Source organism: Leopardus geoffroyi, chromosome C3 (assembly GCF_018350155.1).
Source record: "Leopardus geoffroyi isolate Oge1 chromosome C3, O.geoffroyi_Oge1_pat1.0, whole genome shotgun sequence".
In the NCBI taxonomy this organism is placed as follows: Eukaryota; Metazoa; Chordata; class Mammalia; order Carnivora; family Felidae; genus Leopardus; species Leopardus geoffroyi.
In genome coordinates, this window is record NC_059338.1 from 36,873,040 (window position 1) to 36,895,224 (window position 22,185).

At 45.3% G+C, this 22,185-nt stretch overlaps 1 protein-coding gene and 1 long non-coding RNA gene across 11 annotated transcripts in view; one reads left to right on the forward strand and one right to left on the reverse strand.

Moving 5' to 3' along the window:
• HHAT (hedgehog acyltransferase) overlaps window positions 1-22,185 on the forward strand; it is a 321,146-nt gene that overhangs the window by 180,318 nt on the left and 118,643 nt on the right. The window lies entirely within an intron of this gene.
• On the reverse strand, window positions 15,828-18,330 carry LOC123584837. The gene is made up of 2 exons (XR_006705700.1): window positions 17,158-18,330; window positions 15,828-15,957 (listed from the first exon to the last, which is right to left on the reverse strand). It is a non-coding gene; the product is annotated as an uncharacterized LOC123584837 (long non-coding RNA).

Here is a 22,185-nt window from a genome sequence, read left to right on the forward strand (position 1 = left end):
AAAAAAAAAAAAAAACCCCACACACTGCTAACATTACGGTGTTTTGGGCCTCCAAGAATTGCACGCAAAATTATCCTTTTTTTAAACAGTCAGAGGAACTTCTGTGTAAAGCGGTTTATAGCTAAAGTGGTAGTTTCCCAAAAGCATGGGCAAACTTGTTCCAAGTGCTGGGCTGCTGGGAAGACAAATAGAGAAATGAAGAGAGTCAGCTTGCCTTCATACCTTAAACAACCCACTTCACCAATTTTCCCTCCATTGAATTTAAGCTTTTAAAGTTGAATCTACTGGTTGTTTTATAGTCATGCAGATACAACCTCGTTCATAATTGGAAGAGATTACAGATGGCAGTTTATATCCTAAGTTTATTGGTGATTTTTACCAGAGTGGCTTATGGGGCATGTTAATTCCAAATAGCTATTAAATCAAACAGAGGTTAAATGGAAATATACCAGAATATTAACAGGGCTGGTAAAAATTTGCATATTTTTCTGCTGTCAACTTTGCTGTATTTTCTAGATTTTTTGTATTGGGCATGTATTATTCTCATAACGGTGAAAAATGGTCATAAAAAACGCTTGTCAGAAAGGCACGTGAGAAGCAATAATGGTTTCCGAAGGACTGTAAGCTAGTGATTACAAGGGAACTAGAAATTATGTAGAGTGATTTGCTTTCTGCAAATAGGAGACTGTAAATGCTAATTCTAAGAGTCTGCTAATACACAGTTATAAATCCCATGTGATTTTCTGGGTAGGTGTTACAGTGGTTCAGCTCGCCACCATGCAGGGCCGTCTTTGTGTGGGTAAGATCCTGTCTGAAGGGAAACGTGCATCATTGGCATCGCCTTTATCCTAAACCCACAACATTTCCTTCGTGCTGCATCACATACAGTGGTGTTCCAAGAAGGGCCACCCACACCTCGTCATTTCTCTAGGGCCTCATCCAAAGGTGTGCATTGAAATCTTTTTGGCCCACCCTAGGCCCAAGGAATATAGATTTCCCTAGCATTTTCCAGGATATCACACATAGATGGTAGTGTGTTAACTACTACCCTTGACGCATTAAAGGGTAAATGCATTACAGCAGGAGGGATGAAAGACCAGAGTTCACCGAAAAGGCAGGCATGAGGATTCCATGTGTACGCTGATAAAAGCAGTCTGGGTGCACTTCCAGGAGTGGTTTGGATTTTTGAGTTAGTGTCTTTGGTACTTTGTCCTGCTACCATGCCACTGTTCACCTGATCCTTGTGGCGGATGCAAGTTTGTACTTTATTTTCTCTACTAACTTTCTTGAGGGCAGGGAACATGTCTTAGTCGCCTTTCTGTGATTAGATTGTAGAGTCAACCTTCAACAAACATTTGTGCTTCGAGTGAATGAACAAAATGAGGCAGAAAGGACAAGGAGGGCAAGGATTAAGAAGAAACTGTTCAGCCATTTATTCAACAAAGAATTATTAATCCTGTCATGGGCCACGTACTTGGATATGTCTGGGAATACCACTATGAGAAAAACAGGCATTTGATTTAAAGCTTTCCCTGAGCTTATCACTTGCCAGGCTTATGGTGTGAGGGGCCTTGAGGTGGGGGGAGGGGTGGTCTGCCTCTGGGACCCCTCCTGCCTTTCCTTCTTCTGGGATCCAACCGTATTTCCTATGTTGGGTGGGGAGGAGGGTAAGGGGGAAGTCCAGTGTTTCTAACTGGTGCTGGGATCCCTTTGTCCTGGCGGTTGGCCCTTTTGGGTGGTACTGGTGAGATGCTCTAACTAGTCACCTTAGTGTTCTGTGAACCAAGCAGAAGTAGGGGGTAAGGCTTCTTTCTGCCCTGACATCTCTCTGCAGTTGTCCTTTCCTTTGATCTGGTAAGGGCAGAGCAAATCAACATGGTTGTTGTGTATCCACTTGGGGAAGGAGGGGTCAGTCTCCCCTTCTTGCAGGAGTGCCCAGTCTCTGTGATGAAGACTCCTCATTCCACCCCCTTCCCCCATGGCCATGATACACTCTGCACCAAGCCAAGAATTTGAAGACTCTGAGTTCCTTCCTTTATGCTCCTCCCAGTTTGGGAGCTGGAGGGTAGAGATGTTAGGGGGAGGTAGTTGCTGGGAGCCGCCAGTTCTCCATCTCTTAGGAATCCCAGGATGGGGTGGGGGTATCACCCCTTTATTTGTAGCTCCCTTTAGAAAATGCATCCTTTCTGCTCCTGGCTTGGGAGGTTAAGACTGAAGGGGACTGAGCACTGTTTCTCATGGGCGCCTTAGTGAGAACTATTTCACTGGCATGATGGCCTTGAAGTCAGGTTGAAGCGGGTTGGGGCACTGTGTGAGGGGCGGGTGATGGAGTGGCAGCAGCAACTGTCTCAAGGAGTTAAGCAGTGCGGGTGCCTGGGTGGCTCGGTCATTTGAGCATCTCACTCGACTTCTGCTTGGGTCATGATCCCAGGGTCATGGGATCCAGCCCCCATGTTGGGCTCTGTGCTGAGCGTGGAGTCTGTTTGAGATTCTGTCTCTCTCCCCCTCTCAGTCTCCCTCTGCCCCTCCTCTGCTCACGCTCCCTCTGTGTGTGTGTGTGTGTGTGTGTGTGTGCGCGTGCGCGCGTGTGTGTGTGTCTCAAAAGGAAAAAAAAAAAGGAGTTAAGCTGTGAAGGAGAAGGAAGAAAGGCCGGGCAGCTGGTGGAGAGGGTGGTTTGAGTGGAGATTTTTTTCTTTTTAATTGGAGGGGCTCTTGTATTTAGTCACCAGAAGGTGTTAAGTGTCCTTTAGACTTAGAGAAAGTGGTTTCAGTTGGGTGGAGAGAAGCAGCGAGTGATTGCCCTGGGAGCTGGGAAGCAAAGGCAGGGAGTGGTGTCTTTGCGGCCCACAGAGCAATGGCATTTTCCTGTTACTCAGTCACTGCAGAGAACTGTAGGGTTGGAAGAGTGAGGCAGTGCTGCTTGAATCCTTCTCACCCTGTATTGGCTAAGAGAAGAAAATATATTCCCTTTGTAAAAGAGGAGGTGTTGGAGAAATTGGCATCGATTTTTTTTTTTTTTAATTAACTACATTTATTGGCTACAACAAGCTCTTAACATGTACTCTGGGTCATCGGCTGTATTGAACACTTTGTGTTTGGCATAAGAGAAACTGCAGCCTCCCTGAAATTAATCAGCTGCATCTTTTATGTTGATGGAAGCAATGTCGACTTCTCTGGAATGACATAAATTTCCACAAAGCCAGGAGCCCTATCTGTAATCCCAGCCCAGGCAACTGCAAGGAGGGGCATGCTTCCCTTTAAGCTGTTGGGGTATTTCACTGAGCTGTGGGGCAGGAAGGAGCTGTCACGTTTAATGAAATGTGAGCATTTTTGGTATTGGTGTTTTATGACAACTGTGGGAAAATCGAGTGACCTCAGTCCTTCCAAATCTCACAGAAATCAAAGGAAAGACTTTCAGGAAACAGTAATGACAACTCACTTAAGAATAGCCCCAGAAGAAGGCTCTTGGTTGGGATTCTTAGTGTAACTCTACAAAAGAAAAAGGAAAAAAAAAAGCCCAATCTGGGAAGAGAGATTATGGAAGAAAATAGCTCTGTTTCATTTTAAAGACCAGGGTAGCGTGTTTAAGTTTAGCTTAGTTTAGTTTTGGCAAGGAAGTAAAAATGATTAGTGATGTTGGGTTGCATTCTTGCTGACTGAGGCATTTTTCTCTCTTTTTTTAAGTTTATTGATTTGAGAGAGAGGTGGGAGTTGTGAGCAGGGGAGGGCAGAGAGTGGGACGGGGGGGGGGGGGGGGAGGGGAGGAGAGAGGGAGAATCCTAAGCAGACTCCACATTAGCACAGAGCTCGATGCCTGGCTCAGGCTCCATCTCAGGAAACGTGAGATCACCACCTGAGCCCAAATCAAGAGTCAGACACTTAACTGACTGAGCCACCCAGGCGTCCCCAGGCATTTTTCCATTTTACCCAGAGTTGTAGGCAGCTGCACCCTTCTTACAAACGCACGCTGTAACTGCTTTGTACCTGCCCTCCTGCCCTTCTCTGAGTTCCTCACATTAGGGAATAGTTTTAAGTGATACAGGATGTCATCCTGACTTTCAAAAGAAGACCTGAAGCCATCCATCTTCTGTGATGTCTGAAAGATTAAATTTGTCTGTCTTCCTTTTACAATTTTTGCATTGCCATTATTCTTATACATTTAAAAATTAGAAAAAATACTACCTGTACTTTCATCTTCTTTTCTATATTATTTATACTCAACTATATAATTCATTTCAAATAAGAATTTTTTTTGTAAATAGCAAAATAAGTTTTCTTTACCGCTATTTTCCATTTTTATTCTAAAGATCATGTGTGAGTACATCAGAGTTGCTACTTTTGTCCTAAGGATAGTGTCTTGATGTCCTGTCAGGACTAGCAGAAACGCAGTGTGGGCTCCTGCCACTGATACTTCTTCGGCAAATAGAAAACGTCACTGAGCCTCTGGTGTGGCCCTAAAGCTATTTGAGATCTCCAGAGTAGAAGAGAAATTCCTTTCTGTGAGTAAACAGATTCTGCTTTTAGAATGGTGTTCAATATAGTGTAGATTTAATCCTACAGAGATGCTAATGTTTGTATGAAACAGTGTATGCCCCTGTGAAGCGTTTTGCTCTGGTGAGAGAGAAGGTAGAGTGGGAGAACTGTTCACTTCTTGTGGCGCCTTTTGTTCCTCTGGAGGGGGATCCTGAGATTCCAGCACAGTCTGGAGTCTTTGAATTGCCAGAGGGCAGCGAATTGCAGTAATGTGTGAATTAATGGCTCACTGAATTCTGAAAGGCACGAAGCTGCTTTTGGCTTTCCCTGGGTGACACCCTATACCCGACCCAATCATAAAACTAGCTCTAGCACAGAATAGAAGGGTTGTTTGGGCTAAAAAAATGTTGGTGTTTTGAGCTTCATGAATCACAGGGCAGTTTTTTAACCTCCTTTATTTTGAGTACCACAAAGTCTACCACCACATTTGCTGTAGTTAATTGTAGCATTCATGGTGTTGACAAAGAAGTCTGCTCACCATCATTTGAAATATGTCTTGGATTCTGTGATGTGTGAAATGTTCAAAAGAGTCTGCCTTTAAGAAGGCAAGCAGTCAAATGAAGGATTAATTTGGGCTAAAGACTCCTCCCGAGAAGAAGGAAGAGAGCTGGGGATAAGCCTCCCTCTTTCCTTAGGATAGTTGATCCCCGTTTAGGCTCTAAGCTGCTCTGGAAACAGAGGCTAAGGAGAGGAAGGTAGGCATTTGGCCCTGGAAGTAAGAACCAGATGGTAATAGGAAGATAATTAGCATCTGTATTCAGTCTAGGAGTTTAGAAACACTAAAATGCATACGTGAAACATCTAAAGATATATATATATATATATATGTGTGTGTGTGTGTATACATACACACATATGTATATGTGTATGTATATATGTGTATATATATACACACACACACAAGATGCGTATATATGCATATATATACAGGCATTTTGTCTGAGTTATTGTATGTGTGTGTAGATATTTTTGTACATAAATATAAAAGAAAGATAAAACTGTTATGTATATATTCTAAACACACACACAAGATAATTCAGAGGCAAAATACCTGATTTGTTACATAGGATTTTAGATGTTTTTAAGTTAATTTTTTTATTTTTTAGGGGTGCCTGGGTGGCTCAGTCAGTTAAGCCTCTGACTCTTGGTTTTGGCTCAAGTCATGATCTCGTGGTTCATGGGTTTGAGCCCCATATCAGGCTCCATAGCTGGCAGCATGGAGCCTGCTTTGGATTCTCTCCCTCCTTCTCTGCCCCTCCCCGACTCATGCTTTCTCTCTCTCTCTCTCTCAAAGTAAATAAAACAAATTTATTTTTTAATTTATTTTATGTATTTTTATTTATTTAAAAAAAATTTTTTTTTTACCTTTATTTTTTTGAGACCGAGAGAGACAGAGCATGAACAGGGGAAGGTCAGAGAGAGAGGGAGACACAGAATCCGAAACAGGCTCCAGGCTCCGAGCTGTCGGCACAGAGCCCGACGCGGGGCTCAAACTCACAGACTCTGAGATCACGACCTGAGCTGAAGTCGGATGCTCAACCGACTGACCCACCCAGGCGCCCCTATTTCTATTTTTTTGAAAGAGAGAGGGAGAGAGAGTGTGTGCAGAGGGGCAAAGGAAGTGAGAGAGAATCTTAAGCACGCTCCATGCTCCATGCAGATCCTGGTGCTGGGCTTGATCACACGTCCCTGGGATCATGACCTGAGCCAAAATCGAGAATTGATCTGACTGAGCCACCCAGGTGCCCCTAGGATTTTGGAGTTTTAATTTTATAAATATAATGTGTAAGTCAACTTTCGTTTGTCCAAGGAAATAAATTTTAATAGTGGCATGAAAAGCAAATGTGCTGATTAAGAGCTGCTCCCACCTGAGGTGAGCCTAAACTCTGCGTCTTTGCAGTCCTAATTAGGCCCTGCTGATTTTCTCTTTGTGGCAACTGAAAGGGAGAAGTGGCACCTGGGGGAGCCACCAAGTGTCTTTTGTCCCTGCCTGCTGCAAGCTCATCTTCTCTGAAGCGACTGCAGTAGCACAGCATTCTTTTTAAACCTTTCTTTCATTCCACTTGTGGTTTATGAAAACCAGCAGCTAATGATCTGTGTGGTGTTCCGGTAACAAAGTGTTTTAAATAAAAAGTGAAGAAAGCCAGAGAGTCCAAAGCAGGCCCGACAGAGGCAGATAATGAAAATGCAGGCAGGGTGCTGAAGAGAAGCTATCCTGCTTCCATGGGGCTTCCCCCTCCTTTACCAGGCTGTCCCCACCCCCTTCCATGAGACTGTCCCCTCTTCCATGGCGCTGCCCTGCTTCCACCATCGTTCCTTTGCTCAGTTTCCCAATCCTGTTGAGTCTGTCTCCTTCACATCTTCCCCATCACCCTTTCCTTCCTGTTTCTGGAGGAAGGATATGCACTTTTGTCTGAAACTCAGGCTTCTTACCTCCTACAGGTGTGGTGAGGTGGGATAATACATGCTAATCACTTGGCTCTGTGCCTGGAAACACTGAGGACTCAGTAAGGGCCAGTTCTGTCCTCCTCCTCCCACCCCCTTACCTCTGGAATCAGAGTAGCAGGTTTGAGTTCTGGCCTTTCTCCTTCCACCAGTGTGACTTTAGGTAGCTCATTAACCCTTTCTGAGCCACGGGTTGCTCTTCTGTAAATTGCCTACTTACCTGATGCTGTCACTCCCTTCTCAGAACCAGTCGGTACTTCTCTTCCTTTAGTCAAAATCAGACTATACCCTCATGTCCTGGGCCACCACAGTTGGTCTTCAGGCCGCCTTTCCACCTCATCTCACCATTATTTCCCTTTGCGCAGTGGCCAAATGGAACCAAATGCGGCTTTCTGTCCCTCCCAAATTTCCTGGCTTCTTTCCTTTGCTCATGTGTTTCCTATGCCTGATTCGCCCATCCCTCCTCCACATCCAAATCCTGCCCCATCTCAAGTCCATCTCAATGCTGCCTCCTCCAAGCAGCCTTCCTCTTTCTCCCTTGATAGCACTACCTCCCAAGCTTCCAAGACCATGGGATTCTGCCAGAATATTTTAGATGGGGCAAGGTGGCAGGAATCAGTATCATTACCACTCGCTCCAGGTGACCCGTATGCTCAGGGAAGTTTGGAGCCTATAGCTTGCGCATCTCAAACATTCCTCCTCAACAGTGAGCTTTTTGAGAGCAGGGTCTGGTTCATGAATACATTTCCAATAATACCCCATAGTGTCTAATGTACAGAGGGCCCTTGGAGAGGTCCAAACTTCTTGTTGTGAAATCAATAAGTCCCGGAGAATGTAATGCATAGTGTGGTGATTACAGCTGATAATACTGAATTGCAAATCTGAAAGTTGCTAAGAAAGTAGATCTTAAAAGTTCTCATTACACACACAAATTTGTAACCACACAAGATGATGGTTGTTAACTAGACTTACCCTGGTGATCACTTTGCAACATACACATATTGGGCCTTTTATGCTGTGTACCTGAAATTTAATAGGATGTTTGTTAAAAGATACACTGAGGCGTGTGTAAAGTTTGAAGAGTTTATTTGAGCAAAAAGGAACCAAAACAGGGCAGTAAGCAATCTAGCCAGAGAGAAAGGAGCCCTGAGGAGCTGTGTATAATGAAAGACTTGCATAGCCAGGAGAGAGTGGGAACAAAGCAAAAACTAGGCGAAAAACTGGATTGGTTTTTGCAGGGTTACTTTGCTTACTTTGCTAAAGGGAATGACTGCGGTCTGTGGGTCACATTACCTAACCTCTGCTGATGTAGTGATTCCTGACTGACTGGTTTAAGATTCCATTTCTGGGAGAGTGGAAACTGCAGTTAAGTCTCCGTTTGATTAAGTTTCGATGTGGGGCTTAGCATTAGCAACTCCATTTTGGGTCTGTTGTCTTGTTTTTAACATGTTATATGTCAATTATATCTCATTTTTTAAAAATGTAATGCTTTTTCCATTAAAACAAAAAGGAAAGCAACAGATTAAGTTCATTTCCTTCATGACAGAGCTGAAACACAGTGTTCCCAGTCTGAGTAACCCAAGGACACAGAGTGTAGGGTAGGGGGGCTGCCTGAGCGTCTGGCACCATTAATTTTTTTTTTTTTTTAATGTTTGAATGAATAAATTTTAACTCTTAAAAATGTAACGGACTTCTTGGTAACCATCTCCTTATCTTTTCACGTAATCCATTTCTGTAACCAGTAAGTGGTCCTAGTAGTCTTCCAGGAGCTGGGGGAAAGGCAGTGATAGGTGGACAATGTCCTGCCGTCAGTTGGCTTGCATTGCAGTGGGTGGAGACAGAATACACAAGCAAACAAGTCAGTGGGCACAGTGACTCCCATGAGGCGATGGGAGGGCACAGGCTGAGAGCCATTTGTGACCGCACGGGAAAGATAGGGAAGGCTTCTCTGAGGCACCTGGGGACACTGAGCAGAGATGTGAGTGAGGAGGAGGAGGCAGCCAGAGCAGGGTCTGGGCTAGGCTGTTCCAGGCAGGGAGCAGGGCAGGCGCCGAGGCCCTGAGATGAAGAGGAGGCCTGCGAGGAATAGAAGGGAAGGAAGCTGTGGGGCTTGCGGGGTTGTGGAGCAAGGAATCCACAGAAGTCTGGAGGCAGAGGCCACTGCCAGACTGTGGAGAGGATTGGGTTCCTTTTTAAAGCCCACTGGAAGGTTGTAAATAGGGGAATAACATAATTTGATTTATATTTTTCAAAACTCACTGTGACAGGCTGAGCTGGCAAGTTAGTGAAATTGGGATTCTTAAACCTCAGCCATTGCCATGCTGCTCCACCCCAAGCTGGAGCTCGGTGACCCAGGCCTGTCCTTGCTCCCCAGGGAAGGTTCTCTGACAACCAGCTGCTGTGAGAGCTGCCCTGCTGAGGAACAATAGCCTCAAACTACCCTTCTATTTCCCTCTGCTTATGTTTGCTTGGTATATTGTAAAAGGTATGGTTGTGCACATGGGCATTAACTTGGAGGCAATGAAACCATGGTGGAACATGGCAGTAGGCCCTCTCTAGAAGCATGGGCAGCTGGAGAGAGTGGGGTTGGCTCCAGGAGGTTCGCTCAGAATGGAGGTTTGCAGCCTTCCCCTGGTGAGAAGTAACCATCTTGTCTTGGGAGCTCCCTACAAGCCCAGCCTCTCGCTCTTCCCTGGAACTTTATCTGCAGGGTCTCCGAAGGCCCGTTCTCAACCCTCAGCGCTCCTCTCCCAGTGCCTCTCTTCTTGGACGTCAGCCACTGTTAGGACAGCAGACCTCCTACATCCACAACGCTGGCTCCCCCCTGGGGCTGCCTGGAGCAGAGTCCCATGTGGTTTGCTCCTGAAAGGCCTCACATAAGGCATTGGTGTTTTCTCCCCTTTCTTGTCAAAAACCACACCCCCTCCCCCTTCTTCACCCATCACGGTCACAGTCCAAGACAGCTTTTCTTATTTATTCTCCAGACTGAAACACTTGGAGTGGCTTGTGGTCCTTTCCTTTCTTTGTAGAATCTGGGGGTTGGAATGGCCTTGATGATTATGCTCCACATTACAGTAATTTTCAGCTCTTAGAAGATTTCTCAGATCTACTTTGCTTCTGTCTTACTGCCAGCACTTTTGAGGAAGAAGTTTTTAGAATTCTTCATCTTCACGGCTGTGCTATATTAGGTTTGTTAATTAGAAAACCCAGATTAAAAAAAAGAAAACTAAAAGAAACCCTTCATGTTCTTGAGAGTTGAAATGCAGAATTCACTTCCTACCATACATAGCTTCTATCAATACAGATGTTCCAGGGAATAAATGTATCTTTTAAAAAAATCAAGAAGAGCCACTGGTGAATTAATTGAGAACATTTGCAATGTAGAGACATTATTTTAAGTGTAAAAAGCTCTGAGTCAGGGATGCTGCTGAGCAAGACAGGCTGTGAGATCCATGCGGTCTGAGCTAGTGCAGATGGGTTATTTACTTGACAGGACATTTGTTAAGTAATGATGGTGGTGCTGCCTCTTTTTCGAATTCTTTTTCTAGTTCCTGGGATCATTCTGCCCTATGGGGCTTCCATGCCAGATGGAAGCCAGAAATTTGCTTTCCTGCAGTGTGGGAAGGGTCTCAGATTCCCCCTTCCCTCTATTTTAGACTCCGATGAGAACAGGTACGTGCAGGTAGGACCTGCAATGCATGCTGGTGAGCCTGGCGGCAGTGCCTTCCAGCTTTGAGAGGCAGAGGTCCGGGTTTGGGGCCTCTTACCCAGCACTGGTGATTGGGAGCCTCTCCCCTGAGCCAAGTGGCAGGCACAGTAGGGTCCCCGTCACTACTCCAGCAGTGGTAGTGTGATTTGTCCTGACCGCATAGCCTCCAAGCCTGGCTTTGAGACCCTCTCTCAGAGACTGTGCAAATTGCTGATCCTTCTTTAATAAATCCCTTTCATATTAAAACTAATCGGAGTGGGTTCTGTAATTTGCAATGAAAATATCTGATGGGGTTACTTACCCAATGAAATTTGGTATGTCTAGTGGAGCGGAGAGAGTGTGTGATCCTTACTTGGCTTTGCCCATGAGCTGCTTCAGTTCCACACGCCAGAGTCAGAACTGCAGCTTCAGAACAGAAGCAGTCTGCGAAGTGGCAAGGACACTGGATCAGATGCGGAGGACCATGACCGTAGTCTGCCTTTCTGCTCTCTTGCTGTAATGACTTCATGCAAGTCTCTTCTCCTGTTTGGACCTCAGCTTCCTTATTTGTGAAATGAGAGAATTATACCCGATAAACTCCAAGGTCCTTTCCAATCTCAGCAGTCTTTGATAAGCAGCTTTGGTGTGTTTAATACTAGAGGGCCACTTGTGTTGTCCAGATTTACAATGTAGTAGCTACTAGCTATATTATTTATTATAAATAAAGTATAAATGATTAAAAGTCAACACAACTGTAAGTTCAGTTCCTTAGTGGCACTAGCTACATTTTAAGTGCTTAATAGCCATGTGTAGCTACTGGCTACCTTATTGGACACTGCAGAGCAGAGATAGAACATTTCTGTCATCACAGAACATTCTCTGGCCTAACACTGGTCTACATGATAATGCCATTTGTCTACTTTCCTTGTAGAGATGCTGGGTGTTCTGTTGTATTTCTGCCTGCCCAGTTGAATGATAAGCATCTACCTTATTAGCCATTCAGCTTGCCTCAAATGGGACTCCTTATTTACCTCCCCTCATGTCCCAACCCTACTCTTCTCCCTCCCCCAGCCACCCCCCAGCCCCCCATCAACCAGAGTAGAAGCCCTGGGGATATTCTGGAAATGTCCTACTTCCTCATGCCCCATATCCATTTTGGTTCCTAAATTCTGCTAGTTCTTCCTATAGATATTAACTGCACATGCTCATACACCATAACTGAAACCCACTTCATCTTTCACTTGCCTTCTATTGTGAACCTCACCTTTATTTTCTTCTTTCCAGTCAGTCCCCTCGGGCCCAAGGGCATTGAATCAAAATAGCTTAGAAACAAAAATCAGTTTTAATTAGCCCCCTCCTCCCTCAGGCATCTGTTCAAGGGCTTTTTCTAAGACCTCACAGCCCCGTGAGCATTCTCTTTAAATTTCTTTTTGTTCCCTGAGCAAGACTTGCTAGTTCATTTTCTTCTTTCTGTGCACACCGGTTCCCTCTTTCTGCAGAGGTCTTCTTGGCAGCTGGTTTGGAGGACACCTCTTTTGCTAAGCCCTGCTGACTTCCCTGGAAGAGCTAGATGCCCCCAAGGGCGCGCTCTGTCTTGCTGACCACAGTCAGTGGCTTGGGGTCTGGGCTCAGGCGGCCTGGGTTTGAGAGCTGGTTGCATCACTGTTGACTCCATGAGCAACTAGGCAGCTTCATGCTTGACTTTTCACGTCAGTAAGTGGGTATTAATAGTGATACCTACTTAATGGGTTTTTGTTTTTTTGAGGATTAAATGGCATAATACACATCAAGTGCTTAAATGGCATTCAGCGGAGTGAACACTTGGTAATTGTTAGTTGTCGTCATCGCCATCATCATTGTCATCATACTTGCCACCCCTGAAGGCCAGAACTGGGAGCTTGGTTTCTTCTGCATTTTCCTTTGAGCACCTGACAACGGATGGTTGTGCCCATGGGTTGGAGACAGCTGTAGGCCAAATCCAAGCCAGCTCTGGCACTTACTAGTTATATGGCTTTACCAGCAAGTTTTTTAATATTACTGCTTCAGTTTCCCCTTTGTGAAATGTTGCCTTAGGAAGACAGTCAGATACTTCAAAATTTTGGGTTAAACCAAGCAAATAAGTAAGTGCCAACTGGGTGAGATCAATCATTCTAAATGTATGGATCCATTCACTTATTTATCAGTCTTGGTACCCACTCTCCCCTACTCAGTACTTGAAACACAGTAGGTAGCAAAAGGAACATAGTTCCTACACTCATGGAGCTTAGAGTTTAGGAGCAGAGAAGTGTTTGTCAAAGACCATATGCGTGTCTGGAAAGGTACAGCAGCCAGTAGTGCCAAAAAGGAGAGACACATGGTCCTACAGGTGTGTGTCACAAAGCATCTGATGTAGGTGGGATCAGGCTGGGGGAGAGCCCGCCATGGGGAAGGTTCCCCTAGGAGGCAATGCTTGGGGTCAAGGGTGGGGGGAAAAACATAACCCAAAGCTGGGGTGGAGGGGCAGGGTGTATTCCACGAGAAAGAAAAGAAGGTCCTTGTGGTTGGAGCACGGAGTGAGGCTGGGAAGTTGTCCTGGGCCAGGCCGTGCAAGGCTTTCCATGCCATTTGGAAGGTCAAAGGCCAAGATTCTAAGCAGTAACTCGGAAATGAGTGACTAGGAAGTTTGCTGGGAAAGTGTAGCTGTAGTCAAAACGGACATATGCACGTGTATCCTAGCATGTCGAAAGTCCTCACTTGGATGATGGCGTTGGCCTACTGAAGAAGAAAGCTTCAATAGAAAATGTATAGTACAGCCTGTTAATTAATATACTAGAGTAGAGGATCCTTTGTGAGGAATATCATCACCAGTGCTAATAATACCAACATTTGCAGTGATGTACACTTTCGTATTAATTAGAGCAGATTCATTTGCATCCACACAGCTTCAGCCCAATGAGAAGAGTGTGTGACAGTATCCTCGGTGAGCTGGGAATTGGGTATACCCTGCAGTCTGTGGGAATAAGGAGTTGCTGGGATACCAGAGAATAGGTATGATGCTGTGAGTCCATGTAGTGAGTTACTTCTCCATCATTTGTTTCAGAGGATTGTCAAAGTCTCAGTGTGCTCATGGGAATGTTATGCCTTCAAACATTGCTTATTAAGAAGTGCAGCCTGGGAATCATGGGGTTGGTTCCAAATATTGGTCAACATTTATGACCCAGTTGTGTTGCAGTGAGGGTACATGCTGTGTAGCTGGTGTTCATTAGACACAACACTAAAGCAAGCAGGCTGTGAGGAATGGGGTCACCTTGCTGTGGGGCAGGAGCTTAGTAAGGCACCAGCCTGGTACCAGGAGGTCAGTATATGTGAAGAGTTGTGTTAAGATTTCCTTCCTGAGGGTCATGGACCCTCTATACTCTGGCTATTCAGTATCTTTGGAACACAGTCTCGCTTTTGGAGGATTTCTGGCCATAGGAAATCTACCTCCTCAAAGCACAAGTCAAAAGTCACTTTCTGGGTCTCCCTTGTATCTCGGGTCAGAATGTATCCCAGGCCGTCACTCAGATGTATCAGAATGGTAACTTTGATTTAGAAGAGACCACAAGAAAGGTCTCACAGAAGTGTTTCTGATAAGGATGGTGGAGAGAAGTGCAGCTTCCAGATCAGCCTAGACGGGCTGATCTCACGTCTGTGGTAACAGCCACAGCACCGCTGGCATCTGCAGAGCAGTCTGGTTGCCCGATCATCTCCGAGCCTCACCTGATCTGCTGGCCCACCCAGATATTCTGTGACCTAATGTCCTTTAAGACATTCCTTTTGTGCTTAAATTAGCTAGAGTGGATTCTGTTGATTGCAATGAAAAACTCTATCACACTATGTAAATGAGCATGGTCAAGGCCGTAAGTAGGTCTCTTCTCACAGAACTCAGTGCTGAAGAGGGACCACAGGAATCTCAAGGTCATTGGGTAGAGTTTCTTTTAAGTATTGATATCAATTCAAGTGTTTCCACCAAAATGTGAGGCAACTTGAAAAACTTCAGGTTATATAAAATTGCACACACAAAAACAATAAGATTTATGGAAAAAATAGAGTTGGATAGATCATTCAAAACCTACACAACTCTGTCCAGGACACTGAGAAACAGTAACAATCCTAATAAAAGTATTAGCACAACTGGGAAGTGTCACCCTGAATTCCTAGGAAATAAATAATCTAGTGTCAGCCTTTATGGTGGAAGGGGCCCTAGGGAGGGGCCCAGGCTGCTGGGCTCTGGAGACAAGGGCAGAGGGAGGTGGGGGGAAGTACTCGCCAGCTTTGCATGGCTTGAGCCGTGACTGAGATGGGTGGCTCTGGGTCCCTGTTTTGTGTTGTTCTACCCAGGGTCGTGGAGAAGTGTGCCCAAGGTGCCTCTAAGAGCATGTGGTTCAGCTGGGCCAGTGGGAGCCAGGGACGGGATGAGTGGGTATCTGGACAGTAATGTAGGGCAGCTCTGCCAGTGAGCCTTGTGTTTGGATGCTTTTACTTGGGGGCTAAGAAAAAATACATAAAATCCGACCCAACTTTTGTTTTATATGGATATTGTCCTCCTATTTGCCAATTCCATAGGAACTACGGTATTTAAAGAAGTGTGTTGTTGTCCACCAGACTGTGTTTATTTCAGGTGTTCTTTAAACCTGAAAGGGTGGAGGACCCTTGGCCTCTAGGTAAAGGGACAGTGGGAAGAGGATCCCTGGCATGGGCTAAGAGGAGGAGCCCTGTTGGAAGAGTACACTGTCATCACGGGAGGCTGCAGAGAGGTGGGAGAGCAGAGCGGTTAGAAGCACAGGCTGTGGCCTAGACCACCTGGATTTGAATTCCTACCCTGTTGCGTAGTAGGTCTGAGCCTTGATTTTATCATTTGTGAAGTGGAGACAATAATGATGCTATCTTACATTTGTTAATGCGCGTAAAATGCATGTACAACACTTAGCTCCCCAAGTGAGGACTGTTGTTGTTGCCGACTTCTCATCCGTTTGTCTACAATACCATCTGCTTCAAGGACGAGGAGAAAGAACTCACGGGAAGTACCTCTCATGGGGTCTAACAGGTGCTCAGAACATCTTTGTTGATGGGAACTATCCACAGGGACCACAACCAACACTCTTTCCTTTCTTCCTCCTAAGGCAGCGTGGAAACTGCTTAGTGGCCGAGGTGGGGCGATCTTTATTGAGAGGACAGATTCAGAAGCACATTCTGGCCTGGCAGGCTGTGAATCCTGGGTGCTTTGGAGTCATGTGAGATCCCACGGGAAGGTCAGGTCTTCGAAACAGATCCTGAAGAGAAAGGAAGAACAGCTTGCTGCCAGCCTGGTTTCAGTTGCGACCAGGCCATTTAAAATAAAAACACTTCAGAATCTGAAAGCCCACAGCATCTGTTTCTAATTGAAAGGTTATTTGCAGACAATATGTTTTTCATAGAGTGGCATGTGTAAGTGTTTATTAATACACTGAGTCTATTGCAGTGAAATCCATTTTGTCAATGGAAATAGATAATTATTTTTGAACCTTTTAATCACTTTTAAGCAAAATAATGAACTAGAAAGCATTTAGCGGAGAATGTGCATCTGATTACCCAAGCAAATTATTCATCTGGGATGAGATGCAAATATATATCGTCTCCTTCTGCTCTACTGGAGGGTGGTTCCTCATTTTCTCTCTTGGTTCTGTGACATCTTTACTCTCATCTGGTACTTCAGACACCCATGATTCTAGTCCTAGATTTTTCATTTATTTCACAGCCTTGAGAAAGTCACTAGAAGTTTCTGGGCATCACTCACTTATCTGCAAAACACCTTAAGATTTAAAAGGTCCCTTCTCTCTCTGATCCTATATATCAGCAGAATTCTGTGACTTGATGAAAGTGGACAGATTCCTGTACACACTTGAGCAATTCAAGAATTCTGGTCTTCTCGAGGCCCCACACCAGAATTTAAAATACTAGATTTTCTGTTTCATTCAGCACCATGCACAGAGCTCATACTATACACAGAATATATTAAAGCCAATGAGGGGACAGAAAAGCAAGTAACTGCTTAATTTTTCTGTGATCTAGTTGGAGACAGAAAACAAACACATGTGACATAATGAGAAAGATCAAGGCAGTCAGAAATGCCAGAACTAAAGTGTTCTCTAATTGTATAATCTGGAAGAAAGGAAGGAAGGGTCCTACCAGAGAGTCTGGAGAATGGGACACAGTCTTAAGGCAATTTTTATAATTAAATAATGGGACTTGGATTTACACTATATTTGGTGAGCCAAATCTGGGCTATTTATCATCTTTCCATCCTGGTTTTTTTTTTTGGGGGGGGGAGGGGGAGAATATAGGTGGGTGGGTCTTTCTCCCTCAATTTATGAGTGCCTTGGATACTTCTCTTTTTCCTTTGTGTTTGAAGATCTCATGACATCTAGGGTAACACTTTAAGATAAATATCTTGAATTGGTGTAACACCCCTGATTCTCCCTTCCTGACCCTACCAGCGTTTGTTGGCACTGAACTTGAGCATGACCAGCAGAGGTGGTTGGTGAGATGGAGGTGAATGGCACAGAGGAGCCTGGCTCTCCGGTCGGTAGCTCTTTTGTTTGCTTCGGAAGACAGCATCTGTTGCAATGGTCAACCCCAGGGAAGCAAGTATGGTCAAAACAGCCGCATCACTGGAGGCGGCTCTCTGGTTTACTTCTGCAGATAGTCTTTGCGATGCTGACATGTGTCTGCACTTGCCTCCGAGGTCTGGGGTTGGTAGATAACCTACGGCTTTCACCTGCGGAGAGCCTGCAGTCTTGTTGCTGATGCATCTTGCTGGGCAGGCAGGTGGGCAGCAGCTCTCTCACCGCGTTTCAAGCGTGCCCATAGGGATGTTTTTGAGAGCAGCACAATCCTGTCACGCCATCACTGCTATCAGCTGGGGATCTTTGAAGGGGTTGTGTGGTCCTGCAAATGAAGCTACGGATAAAATGAGATTTTAGGGATTTTATCTGGTAGTGATATCCCCACTTCTCTCTAATGAGGATATTAAGAGGTAATTAGGTAACTAAGGTAATTTAGTTTCACTAAAATTTGTTAACCTGAGAAATCAGCCCTGACTCTAAGAGCTAAAAACAGGCCTGGCGTAACTGAGTCTGTATTGGCACCTGGACGCTTGCTGTGGTGTCACAATGAAGAATGCTCGTGGGTTCCTAACATCACTGTGGGAGATGGGGTTGGGAAAACCATCGCTGCCAGTCAACCTCACAGAGCCGGTGAGAGAACTGGAAGAATCAGGTTGTGGTATAAAGTGCAAGAACATCTTCCCACACCTGCTGGCTACCACAGCACTGGGCTAAATAGGCCTTGATATGCTGAATGCTCCCCTAGCTTCTCTTCTTGGTCCCATTGGGCGGGAATCTGTGGGCCCAGAGTGGCATCTGACTCCTTCCTGGCTCTCTGATGGCTCATGCAGGGACCACTGGTTTTTCTTTTCAGACTTCGTGCTATGTCACTGCACTGGTGCCCGGTTAGATTTGTGCACTCCTGTCATATTTAACTTGGCTACCTGAGGGCATGGAGTGATGATGATTCATATTACACAGAGTAGAGATGTATACATGTTTCCCCATAGGGTATTGTTGTACTTTACTTACTAATTTATTAACTTGCATGCTCTTTTTATAAAGCAGTCCTCCACCCCATAAATCTCCCACTTCCTGTGCACATAAACAATAATAGAATTTCTGGAGAAAGGATTTAGATTTACAGATCACATCAGTACCAACATATGCACAGAATTGTACATATGTCTAACTTTCTGTGTCTAACTTTCTGGCCATCGACAAAGACTATCTAGATTGGGTTTTGCTTTCCATGGATGTGCTAATAGTAGGATGCACTGTTGGAAGTTGCCCTTTGGTAGAGCTTTGGCTTTGTGTCCACATTTTCTTCACTAGTCTTCCTAACCAGCTGCCTGCTTTTTGTAAGATTGACTAGTTGTGTTGGTGTGCCAGGGAGGGGCACAGAGGCCTCTCTGGGACAGAACCAATGGAGAGATGGAATCGTAGCCCTTGGGGGGAGCTGCTGCTGTGCATAGAGCTCTGAGTTCTAGGACTCGGTCTCAGATACCAGCACCTCCGCTCCCTGGCCATGTGAATGTGCCTGTCTCAGTCTCTGTTACCCAGCTGCCAAGGGAAGACAGTGACTAAATCACAGGGTTTTGTGAGGATTGGGTTAAACGATCTATGTGGGAGAACTGAGTGCCATTGTAAAGCAGTGTAAGGCTGGTTACTGGCCTGTTGCTCTAGCCCACTTTGCTGAAATTCTGTGGGGGCAGGGGACCAGGAAACAGGGTGATGCCTTCTTGCCAATTTCTTTTCTTTTTTTTAATTTTTAGAAATGTTTATTTATTTTTGAGAGAGAGAGAGAAAGACAGAGCACGAGCGAGGGAGGGGCAGAGAGAGAGAGGAAGAAACAGAATCTGAAACAGACTCTAGGCTCTGAGCTGTCAGCATAGAGCCCCACGTGGAGCTTGGACTCCCCAACCGAGAGATTATGACCTGAGCCAAAGTCAGACGCTTAGCTGACTGAGCCACCCAGGTGCCCCTTGCTGATTTCTTAGGTAGAAAAAGATGTGTCCTGTTTTCAAGGATGTAGAAGAAACATAACAGATATCTAAGAAATAATCTGTCTTTTGTAGTTGATGATTCTCTGGACATTGGCTGGAATCCCTGTGGTTGGAGGAGGGAGAACGGTAGGAGAGGGAAAGCCAGTTGGGTTGGCATACAGATAGCTCTGTCTCCGCTTCAGACATCAAACACAGACTGGCCTTTTGTAACAGACACTGCTTTGAGGGATGCACTTGGGGTGTGTGTGTGTGTGTGTGTGTGTGTGTGTGTGTGTGTGTGTGAGTGAGTGTGAGTGTGAGTGATGGTGGTGGTGGGGTCTCCTTATGCTGTATCTGCACGAAAAATACAGCAAGGATTTTGGTCAAAAATGTTTTCAGAGTGGGGGAGAATCCCTGTGGATAGCATACCGATGGGTGAGTTTCTAAGAGCCAAAAAACAAAGTAAACAACATTCCAGACCAAACCAAAATAACAGAACACGTGCAAATGTGCTAAAAACATTGCAGTCAATAGCAGGACCCTTTTAGGTCTGAGCTACAGAGCCTGGAGGAGCAGCCTGGGTGTGCCCAGGTGTAATCCTAGCGATTCCTCAGCCAGTAGCCCGTTCCCTAACTCACAGAGAGCTGCCCCCGACAGGCTTGGAGCACCTGCATGTCAGGTCCAGCCACTGCTTGTCCCTGATGCCACTGCTTGTCCCTGGCCATCAGAGTGCGGATCACTACCTGATTTGGCTGGCTTAAAATGGTGAAACATGTTCTGTAAGAAGTGTTTTTTTTTCTTTTTAATTAGGGAAAATACTTATTGTGCTGAACATCGTATAATGTATAGAATTGTTGAATTGCTAGGTTATACACCTGAAACTAATATAGTATTGTATTGTCAAGTGTACTTCAATTAGAAAAATACTTTTTGTAATACCTGACATAGTCAAACCATAGCATGGGTGTTGGTAATACAAAGATGCATAAATGTTGATTAGCATAGTAAAGATACACTGTGTATGGAATTACCTTAATATGACGTGGCATGTGATAAGTGGAAGTTAAAAATGGGAAGGAAAATTAGTTTGTTTTAGGAGCCTATATAGGAGAGATTATTTCAGCCTGGGATAGTCCTGGAAAGTTTCACGAAAAAAGTATGGTTTGAAAAATAATTAGCTGATGCCTAAATGTAATTCCTTTTTCCCCTACTAAATTAATATATATTTCTTACCAAGAACAAAAACTTTGAGAGCTTTAGTGAGCTCATCACTGAAGCCAGTGCTATGAAGTATATAAGCAGCACCCCATCAGGCTGGGCCCAGCACCACGTTACTGCCAGCGGACTGGGAACTTGTCAGTGCCTGCCTGTTAGTGGCCGTATCTCGCCTGTGCTGTCATCTGTATCATAGAGGGCAAAAGCTGTCCTTTCTCATTTAAAGATTTGTGAATTCTAATCAACAGAAAGCCAATGTAATTGCGGCACTCAGGCAACGGGTATGGTGCTGATACAGGTGATGGAAGGAGCAAAGACACCTATCAGATCCTTCCCCCACGGGCTACTGTTTGAGATGGGCCTTTGCTGTAAAGCAGGATTTCTCAGCCATGGTACTATGGGCATTTTCCACCAGCTGCTGCTTTGTCATGGAAGGCTTCCCCGTGTGCCGTAGATGTTTAGCAGCATCCGGTTTGTGCTCACCAAATGCCAGTAGTAGCCTCAGTTGTGACAACCAAAAATGTCTCCAGGCAGTGAAAACTGAGATGGATGAGGGAAGGGGTAAGAATCATTCTTGGGGCACCTGGGTGGCTCAGTTGGTTAAGTGTCCAACTCTTGATTTCAGTTCAGGTCATGATCTCACGGTCATGAGATCGAGGCACGTGATGAGCCCTGCACTGGCAGCACGGGGCCTTGCTTGGGATTCTTTCCCTCCCTCTCTCTCCACCTCTCCCCCCACTCTCTCAATAAATAAATAAACATTAAAAAAAAAAAAGAATTGCTCTTGGTTGAGCAGCACAGCTCTAAAATAAAATACCATGTCTGGTTTTGAACTGGTTTTGAACTTGAAGCCCTGGTTTTGGCCACAGGTGAACTGTACCTTAAAAGAGGATATGAAAGAGGTGGCCACAGGGCTTCAAGCTTTAAATGATGTCTGCCTGTGGCCTCTGATACAGCCTCACTCGTTTGCCCCAGTAATGTCTAGAGAACCCTGAAAAAGAGGAACACGGTAAACACTGGAAAGTAAGACTGGAATTCAGCCTGTTGGCAGAGTTGACGAAAAGTTTCCTTGACATGGCACACGGAACTGGTCTGAGAAAGGAAATTGCCCTGCCGCCCCCCACCCCTCCCGTCTGCCCTGCCAGTTCAGAAACACATGGCCCGTGCCCACCAGAAAAGCGAACTGCCCTCCTCCAGTGCGTAGTTGAATTTTGCCCCAGTGCAACTATCGTGCTCTTCCTCTGTTCGTAAGCACCCTCCTTTTGCACCAACATGGAGACCCCGTGGTACCAGAGTTAAGTAGACAGCAAGTAGGGGACATGGGCTCGACTGTCAGCGGTGCATATTTGCACTGCATCCTCCACAAAGCACTGCTAGAGGTAGAAGTGCTGACAGAATGGACCCTGTCAACGCATTGGGAACTGCCATTTCTTTGTGTCATGTTAGTTACTTGATCAGACAGGCAGGGAGATGAGTAGGGGACAGTGCTCTCCCTCCCCACCAGGAAAGATGAACCACATCATAGAACAACTGTCAGAAACTTGGAATTGAACTGGGTGCTGGTACCTTGTTTTGTTTTCACGTGTATTGGCTGGAGAATGAGGTTTGGCCGTTGCTAAAGAAGACAGAGAACAAAGTGAAAGGCAACAAATTGTTACTTTTTCCCTTTTTCAGTTGGAAGAACAATTGTGAGAAACCACAGTCCTTAGAAGTCCTC